This window comes from Myotis daubentonii, chromosome 7 (assembly GCF_963259705.1).
Source record: "Myotis daubentonii chromosome 7, mMyoDau2.1, whole genome shotgun sequence".
NCBI lineage: Eukaryota > Metazoa > Chordata > Mammalia > Chiroptera > Vespertilionidae > Myotis > Myotis daubentonii.
The window spans coordinates 34972077-34992232 of NC_081846.1; the positions used below are offsets into that span (position 1 = coordinate 34972077).

Below are 20156 nucleotides of genomic sequence, written 5' to 3' on the forward strand. Positions count from 1 at the left end.
CCCTAAAACATTTGCATGAACCGAGTAAAGTCACAAATGGTGGCGGACACCCGCCCTGTGGAGGGTGATGGGAAGTTCTCTGCCACAAGGGGACTGACCTTTCCAAGTTCCCAAAAGGAGCTCCAAGGGGAGCATGTTCCACATGACCTTGGAGGAGTCTGGGGGAGAGGGTTAGACCAGGAGTCCCACCAAAACATCAGGGAATGAGCAAGAAGTCGTTCCTTCAAGAAAAACAGGGAGCCTCTTGCCATAAGAAGAGGGGAAGCAAGCAAAGAGCAGATGTACTACAAAGATGATGCAAAGTGATTTTCCAGAATATTCTGCCCCCTCCCCCTTAGAAGAATCTTCCATGAGTGCCACACTTGAGCCCAGTGACCTTCCAAGCAAAGGCAAAGGGGAATCTCTATAAAGGACAGAACAAAAAGAAGGGTGAACCCACATCATCCTTTCCCCACAAGTAAGGATGGCAAACCTGTGGGGTCAGTGCCTGCAAGGCTGAGCTCAAGGGGAGAGCCCACAGGTTTGGTTGACAGGACTGCCTGGTAGACTAGCTAGTTCTCCAGCCAGTCGGCCCATCCACCTGTAGACTGAAGAAAGGCCCCTGCTCAGGTGACAGGAGAGAGGACAGTGCTCAGGAAGAAGTCTTCAGTGTGTCCCCAGCAGGCTCAGTCCTCACACTTACTGAATAGTCCTCACAGCTCTAACGCTCTGACTTACTTTTGAGAAGATAAAAGCCATCAAAAGCCAGGGACTTAAAACATATTTGAAGAATCACCTTTACCATGTGGCCTTGGGGGTGTTTTGAAACCCTCAGTGGGCTCACTGATTTCAGAGAGACGGCTGGGCATAGACGCTGCGTCCGCCTTGTTAAGTGGAGGCCGTGCCCGAGGACAGGGCCAGCACTGCCTTGCCCAAGAATTTGGGCAGAAGGGAAATGCTCTGCTGCTGGAGTAGAGAGACGGTCTGTCAGTCAGCACGAGCCTCACAGGGACTCCACGGTTTCCTTCCACGCGGGTTGTTTGTCATCTCAGTGACACAGCGTCTGAGCATGTGCACAAATACAGTCTGCTGTCAAATCCCAGAGGATGTTTGTGATAATGACGGGGCCCAGGAAGCCAAGACCTAAGGAGACAGACCCTGACAGCGTTTATCCCGCACTCTCCAAGGACGACAGACATTCGATACGGTGGCGCAAATATTCTGGCTGATGTTCTCTAGCGTGACATGGGGAAGGTCGCAGCTCTCGTGACCGCCCTCACCTCCTCAGACTCGATGTTCACCTCCCCACTTTGCTAGCACCCTTTGACTTCCCAGGTCCCTAATCCTGAGAAGGGGGTCCTAGCAGCAATCTCTAAAAAGGAAATATCACCTATGAAAAATTAGCAAATCAACTTTTTGGTTTATTTCATTCATTCATGCCATCAGTATTTATTATAATTTTCTATATGCCAAATACTGTTACAATTTGATGGCATTCAAATTTGAATTGGATACAACTCTAGCCCTCAAAGAAGCTCTGCTAACACGTCTCCATTGTAGAGACCTTTATAAACCCACAGTACTGTTGTCCTGTGGCTAGAAGGACAAAGCAAAGGCCACTGAGCCAATCTGTGTGGGCAAGGACCCAAGCTGTGAACCCTGAGAAAGAAGACACATACTAAGAAGGGCTCCTGGTGGCTAACTGGCTTCAACTTTTTAAAACAACAGAGCCTAGCAGTCATTTCTGCACAGGGCCTTCACACAAAACCGCATGTCAGGGAAAAGTCTCACTGAATGCCTGCCTGCAGCATGTCTCTGCCACCTGAGCCAGCCCTTATTAAGCAGTTCCTGGAGTCCTATTTCAACCAATAGGACCCAGGTTCCCCCCCATCCAACCGAAGCTGCTCAGCTCTGACCAACCAAAGTGGTTCTAGTCTTACAATCAGGACAGAGCCTTTTGGACCAATCAAACTGTGAGGATATGGAGTATTCGTTTGCATGAGGAGAGACCAATCATGGGCCAGGGGAAGGGACTTCTGTCCATATAAACCAGCCCCTCTCTGGCTCAGAGAGCTCACTTTCCCTTTCCATGAAAAGTGAAGACTGTGTCTCCCTGGCTGAGCTGAAACACCAAGATGTCTCGCGGGACATGGCCCCATGGCTGCCTCACAGCCGTGCTGTTTTCACAGCTGTGCTGTATCACAATGGAGCTGTTTTACACTGAATAAAGTTTCCTTCTTTGCTGCACCCCAAATTGAGGACTCCTCTTGGTGTTAAACTGGTGCCAACAACCATAGGTTGACAAATTGAGGATTGGATTCCTATAGAAGGTGTTGTCTGGGCTGAGTCTTTAACTCAGCCCATCCTTTAGTAGGTAAAATAAGAGAAAAGAGAGCAGCATAAGAAGCATGAATGTATGTTATATAGTATAGCATGTTTGAGAAACCTCAAGAATTTTGGCATGGAATTTGAAGTCATGAATGGTGAGAAATGTGTGTAGAAAATTACATAGGAGCCAGAAGTTTGTGTGCAAGAGCTTCTCAATAAAGTCTGGTGGACTCCATGGTGGGGTAGGCGGAGGGCAGTGAGCCAGGGGGAGAGATTGGCGCATGGCCATTAGACATAAACTTTATTGGGAGACAGAACAGAATCCCCGAATAAAGGCTAGATCCACATATTTATGAAAGGGAAGCTCGGTGTCACAAACAGGTCATTTCTCCTAAAGTCAGTCGAACACAATTCTAATCAAAGTTTCAATGGGCTTTTTTTTGGTGGAACTCTAGAAACTGATCCCAGAAATCTGTTTCAATGAAGAACTAAGAGGGACCGTTGAACTAAGAACTAATGAGTATGAATACAATCCCCCTTGAAATTAATATGTTCCAGGACCTCAGAAGGTGGCCCTATTTTGAGTAGGGTCTTTACAGAGGTAATCAAGTTAAAAAGGGGTCGTTAGAGTGGGTCTTAATTCAATGTGACTGGTGTCCTCATGAGAAGAGGGAGTTTGAACACAGACACATATAGAAGGAAAACAATGGGAAACACAGGGAGAAGACAGCCATCTACAAGCCAAGGAGAGAGATCTGGAACCTTCCCTAAGGGTCTCAGGTGAAACCAACCCTGCTGACACCTTGATTTTGGACTTCTGGCCTCCAGACCGTAAGAAAATAAATGTCTGTTGTGTAAGCCCCCACTTTGTGGTGCTTTGTTATAGCAATTCTAAAAAAAATGAATACAGGGGATGTTGTCCAGTAGTAGATATTAAAATGTATTATAAAGCTATGTAATTGAAACAGCATTATATCAGGACAAACAGACCAAAGCAACAGAACAGGACATCCAGCTTCATTAGAAAAACAAAAGTCTAAATCTGACAGTAATACCAAGGATGACAGGAGGCTCTCCAGGCACTTCAGAGGGCACCTTGTGGGCACCTTGGCAATGCAAACAACACTGATGATGCACTTACCTATAACCCATCAACCTCCCATTGGGTGCAAATCCTAGAAGAATGCTCTTGTGCACAAAAGGCATCGTTACCTTTAATCCTTTTGGGTGGTTATTGCTGCAGACTTGGGGGGGCGGGTCCTTAATTGCACGTGCCAATCAGTATCCAGCTGCATCCTGAGGCTGATGCTTTGCCCAATTTGGAGTTTTCTCTCTGCAGCTCGCTCCTCCCTAGTGTTCTGTCCTGTGAGCTCCACCCACTGGGATTTCCTGGGCTCTCAGCTCTGTCTTCTCAGTCCGAGCTCATCAGGCTCTGCTAGGGGCCTGCCTGTAACCATAGCCTGGAAACTCTCCAGGCAGGAGGATTGGGTGATTATTGACTTGCTAGTTCACAGGACCACTGTCATCCATCATCTGATGTCCATTGTCTTGAAAACCATCATCTCATATATTTTGTCTGCTTTTTGGTTGCCCAGACAGGAGGGTAAACCCAATCTCTATTATGCCATCAGGGCAGTTAGAGCCAGTTCATTTGATGGAATGGAATCTCACAGCTTTAAGAAATGAACTAGATTAATGATTAGATTTAGATACATTAACATCAATCCTGAAACTTAATATCAAGTGGGGAAAAAAATAAAATTTGAAGAATAGTATATTCTGTCTGAAATCACTTACATAGTTTGAAAATAGACAACATTGTCCTGTGTATGATTTTGCAGACTAAAAACATACAGGGATGGATAGGAAAACCTAACTCAGTGTAAAGATGATGGTGCCTCGGGGAAGGGAGAGTGGAGGACAGGACCAGGAAGGAAGAAAAGGGGGCTTGAACTTTACCTGTGACGTCTTATTTTTTAAAAAAAAATAAGAAATATAAAACAATCATGTAAGCATGTTAGCATATTAGCATTAGTTAAATCTGGTGGTTGACTGAAAAGATATTTATTAAGTATAATTTTTCCATATCTTCAAATTATCTCATAACTGAAACTGCCCCTCATTTAGGTTATTGGAAGCCTCTGCTGTCAAGAGTAGACATTTGAACTCGCCTTTGGGGCTCACTGCTCTTTGCTCACATTTGCATAATTAAAAAGCTCACAGAGGTAGCTTCTGGGGGCGGGGGGTGAGGAAGACCCTTATGTAAGAATGATCTCACCAAGGTAACAGAGTTCCAAAGAGGCAAGTTGTTCTGGGTGATCTTTAGAGATATTTTCAAAGTGTAAGCAGAGTTCCAACAGTGCATCTCTGCAGTGTTTTCTTATGGAAATTTTTTTAAATATTCATTTAGACTAAACCCTGCACATAAATTCTTGTTCATTCTCTTGCTTTTAGGGAGATAACTATGTGTGGGTGTGTGCCTGTGTATGTGTGTATCCTGTTCATGAATGTGTGTGAGTGTGTGTGTGTCCTAACCATGTTTGCATATGTATGTATATGTTTGAGGATGTGTGTAGGTGTCTGCATGCATGTGTGTTGCACACCCATGTGTGCATGTGCATGCCCGTATGTGTCCTGTCCATGTGTGCATGTGTGTGTACATGTCTCTGTGTTTACATGCATGTGCATGTGTACATGTGTGAGTGTATGAGCGTGCATGTGTGTGCATGCCACATTTGTCCTGTTCAGGGATACAGGAATAGAGAATCTCAAAGACTTAGGAAGGTTTGTAGGCTCATCATCAGGACTAGAATTTGTGTGATCTCTATTATGTCATACTTAATATTAATTAACCCCTGATACATGTATTAATGTTAGGACTAATCATGATTATCTTGTTGAGTAAGGACCGGGCTGGACCGCAGCCCTGTGAGTAATGTGAGGTTTCCCTTAAGAGAGCAGAGAGCCCCACTGTAAATGGAGTGGGGAGGGGCAGATCCAGGCACAGCAATGAGGCTTTACATCATGCCTTTGTGGAGCTTTTGCTAGTTTGACTTGAACTTGGAGGCACAGAAAGCCCAGCTGGAGGGCTTAGAATGTAGTAACATTGGTGGCAACTCTAAGCATGCCTTGTAGTATTTTCCCTTTCGTTATTCCCCAGATTTCCGTAAGTCCTTATGGAACGTGAGCGCCCAGTCTCTGCTATGCTTGGGGAGTTAAGGACCAGCACAGAGGGTGGGACCCTGGAAGAGGCTCCACTGGGGCCACGGGGAATGGTCTTGGGAGGCACAGGGCAAAGGTGCCAAACGCATGGCGAGGAGGCCACGTGGAAGATGGCGGGGCCCATTCCTGAGCAGAAGACACAGCTGCCTTGGGCTATTTCCACGTGACTTGGAAATCATTGACGAGACCCCTTTCCAGTAGTTCAACTATGACGGATCTCTCACAACATCCATATCTTGTTATTGATTGAAATGGAACATGAGATTTTATTTTGTGGTCAGGGAGTGGTGCGGACCAGGGACAAGTATCAGGAAGAAACATCAGTCTGGGTTTGAAAGTCCTGACGTTCTATTTTCTTGCTCCACAGCAGGGAGTCCCAATCTTTTTTTCTCTTTCTGGACAAACTTACTTAGCAGGGTCAGGCGGCTGAGCTCTCAGTCCAGCTCTTCTCCTCAGGAACCGAAACCCCATCCTTCCGGTCACAGGGCCGAGTGCAGGTGACTGGCAGCGATGTCATCTTACAGATTCCCGATTGGCTGCAACTTTCACAGCAGACACTCATCCCAGGGCCTGGCGGCTGCTGCCAAGTAGCTTTGGTGCTTTAATGTTAGTGGGAAATTTCTGGTGCTCTGGCTTATGGCTGCTCTGCACTTACAGGCGAAGGCAATGAGGAGGAAGGAGGTGGGGAGAGGAAATAAGTGCTGACAGAGAGCGAGAGGCCCAGAGGAGCTGGAAGGCCGAATACCAGGTAAGCATGCTTCTCAGCCAAGGTCACAGGTGCGAGTGCAGGTGACCAGCCCTAAACCATTCAGAGAACATGTAACACAGGTATCGCTCAAACAGAGACTGGGAGGCAGAGCCTGTACCCAGGATGGCAGGCAGCATGGAGATCAGTGATGGAGGCAGCTGCCCTCACAGGGCTGGGAGGTCTCCAGGCTGAGCCAACACTGTGGGGAAGCACAGGTTCCTTGTCCTCCTGCCCACCAAACTGATCAGGGGCCTGGAGGACAAGGGAGCTGGGGGGTGGCCCCCTGTGAGGTTGGGCAGAGCAGAGTAAGGGCAGGGGATGGTTCTAAAAGGGCAGTTGCTATAGTAAATACAGAAGCCCAATTACATTTGAATTTCAGATAAACAACGAATTGTGTTTTCATCTAATTATGCCTCGTACAATATTTAGTACATAGTTATACAAGAGTTTATTCATTGCAAAAGACTAAAGCTTCATTGCAGGAAACAAGGAGAATTAAGGAGGGAGGGAGTTAAGGAGTTAACACATCAGAATCTTCAAAATACTTTCTAGGATAGCCCAAGATAAATGTATTCCCACGGAGGTTGGACAGGGAGCCCGAGGCTGGGGGTTGGGACTCTGGGTTTGCTCTCAAGAATTCCTGATAATGAGTCATGTCCCTGATTGAAGCCTGAAACCAATTAGAGGTAAAAATGTGCTCGGCCTCAGAGTGTAACCAGCACTGAGTGACGTGAGGCATCGTTCTGAAGGATGGGGAAGAGCAAGCTCTGTCTGGGACCCCTCTCCACCTTGCTGCGGTGAAGAGAGGCTCACGGACTGTGAAGGGATTAGAGAAAACTCGATCCCCCCCTGGTCCAGGAGGGTCTGAGAGTTTGGAGTGGTGGCAGCCACTGCCTTCTGTTCTTGAAGAGGAAATTCTGTGGAGATAGGTGCTAACTTTGGGGTACTGGATCACCAATGGGTCTACACACACACACACACACACACACACACACACACACACACACACACCAGAGGCAGGGAAGGTCGCTTAGAAATGGCTCACACTGCCCACCTCATCTGAACGCCTGGTACACCTGCTCGTATGGAGCCGCGGAAATACCTCGATGTGGATATTAAGTGAAAACTGAATTTTCTTCCCAGCCCTCTCGTACCCTTCACTCTCAGGATCTTCAGAAACACAGAATGAAGACGTGGAGACTTTTTGAGCATAATGTAACATTATAATTATGCAAGATGCCCATTATTGCTGTTACCTGCATAATTAGCTGGTTAATATTAATAAAGGAAAGAGAGCAAGGGAGAAGCCAGACATTATAAGCACGGTCATCTGGGCAGCTTCACCAGGAAGCTACCGTGTCATGCTCCCCAGGAAATCACTGGTCCGCTCCCTGCAGATCACTGGGTGAAGGGATTGAACAAAGGGGGAGATAGGTGCATGTGCAGTGAAGTTGGGGTAAAGTAGGGGAGGTGCTTGCCTGTCAGTCTAGCCTGGGGAACAATGGATTGGCTAGGCGGTGAACCCCCTCTGAAGCATGTGCAAAATCTTGGAGAGTAAATTGGTCAGCTTGAGGAAGCTTCTGGTTAAAATCCCCTGACAAAGAGTTCCCTCTCTCTTGTCCTCTCTTGATCCATGACCCTCACTCGCCCATGCGCTGGCCTCTTCTCTCTCCAGAGCCATGTGGCCTTAAACAGCTGCCTGGCCCATAGCCATGCAGACCCCACACACAATGGACTGCAGCTGGGACACAAGCTAAGCTAGCCAGATGCTGGACTTTAATATGGATTGTACTTTAATATGGAGCAGAAATTATAGGCAGTCGCCTTAATCCTGGCCCTGCTGAAGACAAGATTGGACTTCTTCCATGGTGAGATGGAGAGAGATAGGACCTTGGAGGGGAACCCCCTTAATTTTACCTCATCAAGAAAATGTTCCATGAAACCCAGTCCTTCCATGGGGGCCGCAGGAAATTCATTTCCTCAAAGCACCCCAAGAACTCCACTCCCACTGGTAACATTGCCATGAGAAGCACTTGATTGACCCCTAGAGAGTTCACGTGGGAGATCAGGAAGGGCTAGAGCACCTTCTGACTTCTGAATCCTTTACCTAGGAGACCCCCAGGGCCCATCACCCTGGTTCATGCTCTGAAAGGGCCTATGGCCGCTGCCGATAGAGCCCAGGACAAGAGAATGGAGAGAGGAGAACGGGAGAGAAGGGACACTCTGGTTCCCACTGTGTCTGTGGGCCGCATGGGCAAGGGGTCTCACACTGTGCGTCATCTTCCAGAGCGTGTGAGGTTGAGACGATACATATTGTCTGTAGGTGACGTTGTTTCCTTTCCAGTAATGGATATTGTGAATACAGCCCAGAGCTTTCCTTAATTATCTATAACGCTGGCCCCTAATATAGGAATTGCCTTGACGTGTCCCCAGTCTTGGCAGGACTCGCTGCCCGGCAAGATTAGGTAATGCTGAAAAATAAATCCAGCCAGGCGATCTCCTCGCCCGCCCGGTTTATACAGCTTGGTTCTCACAGCTGTTTTCGAGGGTGATCTTGTTACCACCGATCACTTTCACTTTTCCAGAAACAATGATGGTGCCTGGAATAGGGAAGTTCATAGACTGTAGAATTCAACACATGGTCGACAGGAGGCCAGGCCTCTAATTAAGCCACTCTGTGTCCATCTCATGCAGCAGCAAAATGGGGAGAAACGGACACTGATTATGTGATCCCGGGCACACACCACCACGGTGAATGGCGAAAGGACTGAAAACTTGCTTCTTGCCAAGTTTTCTCCCCTATGGTCTGAAAAGAAGGGGCTTAAAACCATGGAGAAGAAATAATTTGTTTTCTAAAAACCCAGATAACTGGTAAGGAGATCATTTTATCACCCAAAGAGTATTTAACGGGTTTGGGTCTTTGTTTATAGAACCTCGGGTGTCACATGACAGGAGAGGAATTTATTCCTGGGAGTTGCATTCCAATGGGTCTGCTTAATGCCTAGGCGTTATGGGTCCTCAGACACAACTTAGCTGGCATGCCAGGGGAAGCCGAATCCATCTGTGCTGAGCCGTGGAGCAGAACCTGGGGACCTATGTGCCTTCCCGGCTGGGTAGCCTGCAGGGGGAGGGGTTGTTGGGCATTTGGTCAGCAGAAGGGGATTCCCCTGAGCCCTGGCTGGAGGCGCGTCCCAGCCCCTGCCCAGAGGGCCCTGGCAAGGGCTGCCCGCTCAGGTAGGCAGGCATGCCTCCCGCTTTTCAATTCCACCCGAGGGAGATGTCAAATCCATGGATGCGCACAACCCTGCCCAAGTCAGTGGCCTAGAGGACAGCAGACCCCACCCAATCCCCAGTTGGGGGCGGGGTGGATGGGGCTCCCCTGTCCACATGAGGGCAGCAGAAGCTGTGGTGTGGGAGGCAGGGACAAACCCTCGCCACTGCCTCTGGCGCCAACTGCTGCCCCTCGGAGGGAAAGCAGGTATCAGGGCAGCTATAAGAGCCTGAGCCCTTCGCTGGTGTCCTCAACAATGCTGTTAAAGTCCCCAGTAAAGTTAAAAAAAAAACAAACCAAAGATCAAAATCCATCTACAGTCCCACCGTGCAGGGATAACCACTGGTAAAATTTTAGTAAAGCAGGGTATAGTTGAATTTACTGTTTTCAGCCTGCCCTTTTTATTCCAGCACTTTATTTTATGCCTTTGGTTATTTTTCAATATTTAACATGCGCAGAAGGCTCATTTTCTGACACGTTTAAATCCATCTCTCCATTGTGTGGGCTTGAAGCCGACTTCATATTAAGCTGTATATAGTCACATCGAGATACATAGAGCTTGATTTCAGCAAACTCCACTGCTAAAATCATTCCTTTCATTTTGGTTTCCATGTTTCTTCCTCTCACCATCAAGGGAACCCTCAAGATGGCTGCATAGCCATGTGTCTCTTTAGCTCTGCCTTATTGTCTGCTAAGTGTTTTCATGGGGCCGCGTGTCAATGACTGAGTGAGGCAGGTCTGTCCCGGGAGCCGTGGGGCTGAGTCCTCTGACCAGCCACACATTCATGGGGCCCAGAGAGGACGGTCCTGGGAATAAAGCTCACAGACGGTGGCCTCACAGTGCTGATCAGAATGGGCGGAATACACCCACCCCCCTTGGCCATGTGAGGTGGGCAGAATTCATCGAGGATCTTTCACAGAGCACTTGAAATTAACATTTTCATTATACATATACTCACACACAACACAAGAGACTAATGGAGGAAAAATTCTGCGACAATTTGTTCTTCATGTGACTTTCCACAAGGACATAAACCACACCTGCCTCTACCTCCCACGGGTCTGGGTTCCTCCCTGCTGAAGAGCCCCAGGTGCGGGTCCCACCTCCATCCTAAGGCAGTGCACTGGCCCCGAAGCACCTCGCTCTGGTGACTGGGGTGCATGGGACCCTGAGAAAGGTGAAGGAGGATATACCTAAAAAGCAAAATAGGCAAGTGTGTAGAAGTAGAATAATTTTTGCATAAAACTAAACTCCTCCCTATCTCTGGAACTTCTGGGTTGGGAGACGGTCATAAGATCCCATCCTGAAAGCTGCCCTATGGACTCTGACGCTGCCCCTCTCCAGTGTTGGGGCGGAGAGAACGTTCATCGGTCTAGGAAATCGGGGGCATGCGGTTTGTGTCTTAGTGCCGGGAGCTTTTCCTTCCCGGGGGGTCAGGAGGCTGTGCCCTGGTTCTGGACTAGACCTTGGGACCTCACAGGATTAGGTTGCTCCGATCAAGCCGGTAATACTGGGAAAAGAGAAAGGGACGGAATGCCCAGGAAAGTCTCAAATTCCTTTTGTTCGTATCTTATTTTGTAAATTGCCAGATAAGAAAATTAAATTCCAGTGAAACTACACTGGCCTAGAATCCTTTTGTAGTGAGCGCCCCCTTGTGGTTCACCTTTCACATTTTCCCAAGGACTCGAAGAACCTCTGCCCAGGCTTCAGGTACAGTGGCCGGCCTCTCCCCACCACCCCTGAACAGGCGTGCCTCATCTTCCCATCTGAGGGCTCAGACCTGCCTCAGACCTGCCTCTGCAGGCTTGTCCCTCTCTCTCAAATTAAGACTGAATGTCAAATCGCTGGCTCCAACCTTGGGCTCAGGTGACTGCTGTGCCACCAGGTCACTCCTGCTCTCTCAGGTTGAGATAGACACTGCCCACCCACCCTCTGCACCACTTGCCTATTTTGACTTAAAACCACCACTCACCACGAAATTCCCTGAGTCAGAGGACGTGAGGGGGAGGAGGAGGCAGGGACGAAGTTACTACCAACATCCAGGCACAGGTGGCACTAGGCTCATCTTATCTGACTCATCCCTACAACAGCCCTTTGGGGTAGCAATTATTTTCCCCATTTTACAGATGAGGAAACTGAGGCTCAGGAGGTTAAGATTTTGCTTATCTTGAATTTCTCCAGCCGAAACTGGTTTGGCTCAGTGGATGGAGCGTCGGCCTGAGGACTGAAAGGTCCCAGGTTCGATTCCAGTCAAGGGCATGTACCCGGGTTGCGGGCACATCCCCAGTGGGAGATGTGCAGGAGGCAGCTGATCGATGTTTCTCTCTCATCGATGTTTCTAACTCTCTATCCCTCTCCCTTCCTCTCTGTAAAAAATCAATAAAATATATATATTAAAAAAAAGAGTTTGAATTTCTCCAGATAGTGTCAGCCTGTTAACTGAGGTCATTTTGTCATAGATACTCCAATCCTATCCGCTTATAACTTCCCTCAAATAAAGGCAGCACCCAGCACCCCCACAGAGACCCCTTGGTAACACCTGGCTGCTTCAGGGCATCTCAGCTAAGCTCTCCTCACTGACATCTCCGCTGCTGCGTTCTGGGGGACTGTTCCGGGCCAACGCCCGAGGGCCCAAGTGCCCTGGGTTCTGTCAGCCCTCTCCATGATGCAGCCAGGCCCTGCTCCTCGCCACGCCGGGCAAAATGTCCCGTCCTCCACTGGGCATCATGCACGGGGACCCGGGTCTACCTGAAGTCTGCTCTGTCTCACTCTGCCCAGAGCCCCTCCGGCTGTGGCTCAGACCAGGGGCCGCTCAGGGCACAGACGCTGCTTTCCACTTTGCCTGTATTAGTTTTCTACCGTTGCTGCAGCAAATCACCACGGATGTGTCTTCAGCGCAGACCTACAGTCCGATGCTCTGTGGGTCGGAAGTCCAGGCCCGATCTCATCGGACCAGCGCTGCACCTCTCAGGAGGGCCCCTCTCACCTCCATGTGAGGGCCGCCACCGTGACCCTGTCCACTTAAAACAGCACCATTGCAGGCCGGGGGTCCATGCGCCGGGCCACAAAAGAGAAGAAGTGATAAATAACACTCAAAGTTTGACTTTTATGCCTGGTACCTTCCCCTGGAGATTCTGCTAAATGTCATTTATTCCTCTGTTCATACATTCCTATGATAACATCTTTATTTGGGAATTAATCCAGATGCCCATTATTCATGGAATTACACTTTCTGGGGGTGTGAGTGCCCTCCTCGTTGTAAGTTACAATACCTTGGGAGCTACGTCAACTCTTTCTGGCTGCTGGGATGACAGGTTGGTATTGCTAACTCACAGGCATTTCAGAATTTTATCTGAAAAGCATTGATGTAGTTTAAAAGGTTTCCGATTTAAACCAGGTGAAAATTGTGTCCTGGGAGAATCTGATTTATACTATGATGGGTGCTTTCAATAGAGTAGCATCTTGTGTCCTGCCTCTTGACTCCACCTAAAGGACAGGCGTCCCTCGAAGTGCACAAGCTCTGGGGTGGGGTTTCCCGGGTTCAAATGTGGCTCCGTCTCTCACTGGCGGTGTGACCTCAAGTTGCATAACTGCTCTGAGCCTTGGTTTCCTTGTTTGGAAAATGGAGACAGTAACACCCACTCCATGGGGCTATTGTCAGGATTAAATGACACGGTGCAAGCGAGGAGCTGAGCATGGTGATTGGAAAACAGTAACAGTCGTGGCTGACACGGAGGCCAACGGTGTGCCAGGCGTTGCTCCGAGCACTTGACATGTATAACTAACTCACTGAGCCGCTCCACAACCCTGTGAGGTGGGGCTGGTGAGTGTTCGTCATTGTTGGTTGAGTGGGACACCTAGCACCCATTCTCCCTACTTCTGGAGACGCCATCCAGACTTGGCCTCTAAGCACCTGGTCTCTAGTCTGGGGCTGTCACGTGACCTGGGTCTAGCCAATCAGAGCATCTCACCAGCATCACAGTGACTGTCTATTGCTGGGCACTCAAGCCAGTGGGACTACCTCCTGCTGCACTTGAACCTAAGATCGGAAGGCGGGAGCTGTTGTAATCCGAGGGGAGGGCCACCTGCCAGTGCACCAACACAGAGGAAACGGAGGCAGCGGCTGGACAAGGAAAGCCAGGTTGTGTTGACGTGAGTGACCCCACTGGGGTAGCCGACCCGCAAGCGGCTCCCAGGCCGGACTTCTCCATCGCCTCCTTCTGGGTGGAGACGGTCTGGCGGGCATTTCTGCCTCCCCTCCCTGGGTCTGTCTCTGGGAGACCTCCTCTGTGCTCCGCTCTGTGCCCACCCAGCTTTCGGAAGAGCCAGCCCCTAAGTGTCCTTCCAGGACCTCAGTATTTCCACGTGTCCTGTCAAGGCTCTGTGGGCTCAGCATCCCTGCCGTCTGTGTTGAGGCGGGGAATGGCTCCTTAGCCACTTACTGTTCTCTTAGCCACCAGGGAGGCCGTTCATGGATACTTGTTGACGTGATTTGAAAATTGAGTGACCAGACCTCCTGGCCTGGGCAGGGCGGCCGCCTAAATGGAAAAGCAGCCGTGCCGGCACCTGCAGGGGACAGGGCCTCTCTCTGGTTGTACCCTGAGCTCAGTTTTCACTGATTTGTGCGTTGGGTCTGGGATCTGTGGCCCCTGGAAGACTCTGCCCCCACCCGGTGGGTCGGCTGGGCCAGGACGATCCAGCGATCCTTCCCCACCAGCACAGACTTGTGAGGGCACCCCCGCAGCCCCACAGACCCCCACCCGAAGCACAGGCCAGGTCCCGCCCACTGCCGCCACCACCCAGCGGAGGCAGAGGCCTGACAGGGACATGGGAGCCTGTTCCAGGCCACCAGCCTACCCGCTGGCCCGGCCTCCCCCCACCCACATGGTCACCCCATCTCCCCTTCATGCCTTTCCCACCTTTCATTCTTCATCACCACCCAGGCTTTGCCAAACTGGACGTGAAGGGTGCAGTCCTCCAACCGCCAGCCATGACTCACACAGCAGCTGCAAGCTGGGGGTCCCCAGGGCCACACTCACTCGACCAGCTCTCTACAAACCCAGGGGTCCCCACAGTCCCCCACGGGCTTGATAATTCGCTGAACTGACTCACAGAACTCAGAAAAGCACTAAACGTACAAGGACAGATTTCTTATAGCAAAAGGCTATGTCAGAACCAGCCAAGGACAGAGACCCGGGGAGCAGATCTGGGGCTGGGAAGGTTCCGAACTGGAAGCTCCCGGGTCCCGGGATGCCACACCCTGCTGTCACTGCTGATGTATGACAGCATTCACGGTGCTGCAGAGCCAGGGAGCTCCCCAGAGTTTCAGGATCCGGAGATTATTGGGGTTTTATTACCAAGGCAGAATTGATTGAATCATCACCTGCATGATTAAATTCCACCTCCAGCCCCCACCGGCCCCCAGATGTTGTGCTGATAGCATGTGGCTCAAAGCCCAACTCTCTAATCACATCGCTGGTCTTCCTGGCCCGGCCAGCCTGCATCGCGAGCCATCTCATTAGTGCAGAGTCTGATGGCCCCCATGAGTCAGCTCGTTGGCACAGACTTCCAGGTGTGGTCCAAGGGGCCCATCAGGAAAGCAAAGACACTCCCATCACTCGGGAAATTCCAAAAGTTTATTTACCTCCCAGGAACCAAGGATAAAGGCCAACCAAATCCCTTCTTACAGTCAGCTACTGACACCCCCTAGGCAGGGCACTCACATTTAAATTCTTCAATTAGATATCTATTTAACAAAATAGCAAAATCAAAGTCCTATCATCGTACACATAATGCCACTTCAGCCGAGCCACTTTGTGGAAGTAATTTTATTTTTTCCCCAACCCCACCATTAAATCTGTATCGAATGCTATTGAAGACCATCTGCTCTGCCTGAGCTACGTCACCGGTCACTCTGAAATCAGGAGGCTTCGCCAGCTTGTCCCCTGGATGAGGGAGGTGGAAACCACAGTCCATCCACAGCTCAGAGACACTGGCGCATGGTGCCTTCTCTGCTGGTGCAGGCTTCCTGGGAACCAGCCTTCAATCTGAAGGCCACTTTGGGTGGGAGAGAGTGGGAACGAAGGACTTGAATGATTTTAAAAGCCTCTCCCCATACCTCCCACTCCTGGCCAAGAGAATCAGGCCTTCTTGTCTTCCCCGGGAGCCAGACCTGCCAAAGAGACCATGATTTCCATGTCCTGGATCATGACACCCTCTGACATTGCTGGATGCCCCGGCCATATTTCCTGTCAGCTCCCCATCTTTTGTGTGATCCCCAAGGGAGAGAAGGTAGAAGTTGCCAGTCCACAGAAAGAACTGGCTCCATTCACTCCTGTGTTCTATTGACGAAGCAAGACGTGCGCCAGCCGAGTTCCAAGCAGCTCCCTCATGTGTGCAGGGCGAGTGATGGGTTGGTGGCACTACCTTTGGAGTCAGTCCCACAGCTCAGATCGGCTTTCTTCCTCCCTTCACAGAGCTGTGTAGCTCTAGAGAGCATTCCACTAAGAGTAAGTGCCACAGTTTAAGTGTCAACCAATCTTCCATCGATGCCCTAATGAATGAGATTGTGTGTATTCTTTGTTGTACCCTTTGAGGTGTCTTCAGGGTGAATTCCTAGAGGTGACATTGTTTGGCTGAAGGGCATGTGTTCATTGCCCAGGACTGTCGCAACAAAGTACTACAAACTCTGAGGTTCTAACCCCCCTGAGTGGATTCTCTCACAGTTCTGGAGGCTAACACTCCAAAGTCCAGATTCGGGCAGGACCATGCCCTCCAGGAAGGCACTAGGGCAGTGGTTGGCAAACTCGTTAGTCAACAGAGCCAAATATCAACAGTACAATTGAAATTTCTTTTGAGGGCCAAATTTTTTAAACTTAAACTATATAGGTAGGTACATTGTTATTAACTTAATTAGGCTACTCCTAAACTGGCCTTTGCTAAAAACGTCCCCAATCTGATTGAGGTACGTTCGCTGAGGTTGACCCCTTCCAACTATCCCACCCACACTCGTCTTGTATACTTGTTCCGTCTATCTCCTTTCTGAAAACCGACTTCTGCGCATGGGCCACGAAGTTTCATTCGCACTGTACATGCGCGCCCGCACGGGGTATTTTGTGGAAGAGCCACACTCAAGGGGGCAAAGAGCCGCATGTGGCTCACGAGCCGCGGTTTGCCGAACACTGCACTAGGGGAGCATCCTTCGTCACCTCTTCCAGCTCCTGGGTTGCCGGCAATCCTTGGCTCATAGACACAGCACTCCAATCTCTACCCCAGCTGTCACCTTCTCCCTGTATGTCTGGGTCTGTTCTTAGAAGGATACTGGTCATTGGATCAGAGCCCACCCTAATCTAACACAACCTCATCTTAATTACATTCTGCAAAGACCCCATTTCCAAACGAGGTCACAAATGCAGGCTCCAGTTGGACATGAATTGGGGGGGATGCTATTCAGCCCAGTGCTGTGGTGTATCTGTAGTTTGGATGTACTGGGTCATGCTCCCCTCCAGAGTGGTACTTCGTTGCTCCTCCACCCCCAGCAGTACATAGGGGCACCTGTTCTCCACCCTCGGCAACACGGTGTGTTGTCCAACTTTTGATTTTTCGCCAACCCGATACGTGAAAACGGTGTCTCAGTATCTGTTTCTCATTAGGGATAAAGTCGAACATTTTTTCTTATGTGTTGATGTGTACATTTTGTGGGCGGTCTGTTCATATCTTTCCCATTTTCCTAAAGGGCTTTGGTATTTTTCCCTCAGTTTTTTACCTGAAACTCACCCAGGACTTCCCTCAATCCTTTTCCATTGCTCATTTTTCTGTGACGTGGTTTTCATGACCGTTTAGAAGGAATCGTGGCTCACACCAGCTTTTCAAATCCTCAGAGCCCTCTCGCTGTTATTTGTGGGGAGTGTTTTAAACATACGGCAGCTTGGATTCTGAAAGTTCCTGGCTCTGTGTCCTCCTTCAGTTGCATTTGGACCTGCTCTCCTGTTCCTCACTGTCTCCTCTCTGAGAAATGTTTACCCCACTCCCAGCATTTTCTCCTGGGCTCGGGGTCCCACCCTAAAAGCAAGTCCCTGTGGGTCCATCATGAGAGTCAACAGTCTGAGCAGCTCCAGCCCTCCCCCTTCCCCCCAGCTTCACCTGGGACAGCTGCCACACCCTCGGGGAGACCGAAGCTTCATCAGCCCGAATCCTCCTCCTGTGCTTATAGTGACAACCATGGCTATTTGGGGTTTTCCTCTGCTTGGGTCATTCCGATGCACTGCCACTTCATCTGCTTTTGCATGCAGACAAAAACACACGTGTCTTTGTGCTTCCGTGGTCGGCTCCGTCTGCTTGTATTTTGAAGTTCTCTCAAACACCTTGTGACCCGGTTTCATTGTAAACGGTCTCTGAGGGTTTCCATCTCTCTGTCCAGTGGCTCTGGCCTCTCTTCCAGGGGGATTTGGAGACGCTGAGAAAGGAGACCACCACCAACGTGGCCGTCTGACCTGGCTCTCCTCGGTCTTTTGGAACTCTTCGTATGTTTCTGAAATCGGCCCTGCGATTCTGGTCTGTATTAAAATATCATCCTCCAAGTTGGATTTTTCAGTGTTGCATGTGGGATTTTGGGCATGCATAGGAATCTTTTCAGTATTTATGTGTTTGCTCATTTTATGCCTTTATTCGTCTTTTCCTTTACAATGTGGATTTTGAGTCACAAAGAGAAAGCTCCCCCCACAGAGGACTTCACTGGTGTTATTTTCTAGAACTACGTGGCTTCATTTTTTGCATTTATATTTCTAATTCACTTGGAGTTTACTGTTGTGTATGGGTTGAGTGTGGTTATTTGCTTCAGCATCATTTATTAGAAAGCCAATCACTTTTCAGCATTTGAGATGTCACCTATATCATATAATATTTCCCATACGATTGAATAACTGGAAAAAATAAAGTGGATATTTTAACAATGTTGGCTTATTTATACAGCCTTGTTCCCCAGAAGGATTTATGCAGCTCCCAGTGAGGCTAGATTATATACAATGGACTAGGATGACACTAATAGGAAACCTCATTAACTTGGTGTACTGGACACATTTTACCATTTTCTACAGATTCTTCTAACTCTCCCTCATTGACATGTTACCTTTTGTGTTTTACAAAAATGTAAAATATTAAAAATCGGACATAGAATGGCTCCTATGCAAAACACATTATGAAGTAGGAGATTTATTTGTCTAATGGCAGAATTGTCTTTCAGGGGATGTGATCTGATTAACCAGCCAGATTCTGTGACATCCTGAAACCAACTCCCCCATATTTCAGATTCAGGCCGAAGCAGACGATGCCAATACTCTCTCACAGTCTATATTGTTGCTCTTGTATCCTGCGTGTATTTTTCTGGCACACATAAACTTGTTGATCATTTGTTTTTAAGAAAAATAGAAAGGGGCTTGCCAAAAGCACAGCGCCCCAGGTTTCCATTTGAGAAAGTAATTTTGAGGAGGAATTAACTGCCCTGAGCTAAAAACCCAGACGAAATAAGCCTGTATCTAACTGCTCCACCCAGGCCTGTCCACCTTCCTTCCACAGGAGGGACGTTAAGATCCTACACAGTGCGGCTGCACCCCCTGGTGGGGAGGTCTGAGGTCGCTCCCAGGCGGTCCCCAGACTCCTGCCCCACCTGCCTTTCGCCCTCTATTTTGAAGAGAAGAAAACTCCAAGTTACTTCTTCAGAATCATTTTACCTCCAGAAAACTTAAGTGTAATGTTTGATTTATCAAATATTTAAAACTGTGTCTTCAAACTCTGTGTGAATAAGGAACATCCCAAACTAGCCTTTCCTGGCTACTTTCATAGCATTAACAGTAATCTCCATGAATTAGCCCAGACACGGACTAAGACTGACCTCACTCAATCCTCAGAGCAGCCTTGCAGAGCAGCCTGGATGTTACCTTGGTTTTACGGGTGCAGAGGGAGCTCACGGAGGAGGTGAGGGGCTCACCTCATCCCCTGCCCTCACTCTTCCCGGCTTTATCTATAAACCCTGGGCACCTTCCACAGCCATTATTTTCTACAGCTTTCTTTATGCCTCCAAACTTCCCCTAACATTTATCTGTCCTTAGCTCCAGGCCCTTTCAGAACTTTTGCAAAAATGGTTTTATTATTACTTACTCTACTTCTGTGCAGTATGCGGATGTGTTCCTTGGATTGTGCTGAAATTATAACATTCACAGAGCAGGAAAGAGAAGGTCCCTTTCTTTTCAGTCCTTCCTTAACGCCTAAGATGGGCGGTGCTAGTAGGACAGGTGCTAAAACAAACACTGATGTTTCAGAAAAGGTGTGGCCGCTTGGCAGCGTGGGGGCTGCCTGGAGGGAGGCAGGCGGGCAGGTCTGCAGAGCGCGGCATCCAAGTCGGTGGTCCCGGGCGGCGGCTGCCCTCGGATGTGGGGTCCCCCACGTGGAAGGACAGTGTGCCCTCTCCAGAGGGGGGAGGAGCAGGTGTGGGGGCAGGACCAAAGCTCCGCTTTGGACCTTTACGTTTGCGTGTGTGTCAAGCCCCCAAACATGGCCCGAAGCCCTCCCCGCCAGGGTGTTTGGTCAGGCACACACAGCAGAACTTCCCT

At 49.3% G+C, this 20156-nt stretch overlaps 1 long non-coding RNA gene across 1 annotated transcript; it reads right to left on the reverse strand.

Moving 5' to 3' along the window:
• Positions 1 to 15167: 15167 nt before the first annotated feature.
• Positions 15168 to 20089, reverse strand: LOC132238393 (uncharacterized). The gene is made up of 2 exons (XR_009453778.1): positions 19705 to 20089; positions 15168 to 15606 (listed from the first exon to the last, which is right to left on the reverse strand). It is a non-coding gene; the product is annotated as an uncharacterized LOC132238393 (long non-coding RNA).
• Between the last annotated feature and the right edge of the window lie 67 nt (positions 20090 to 20156).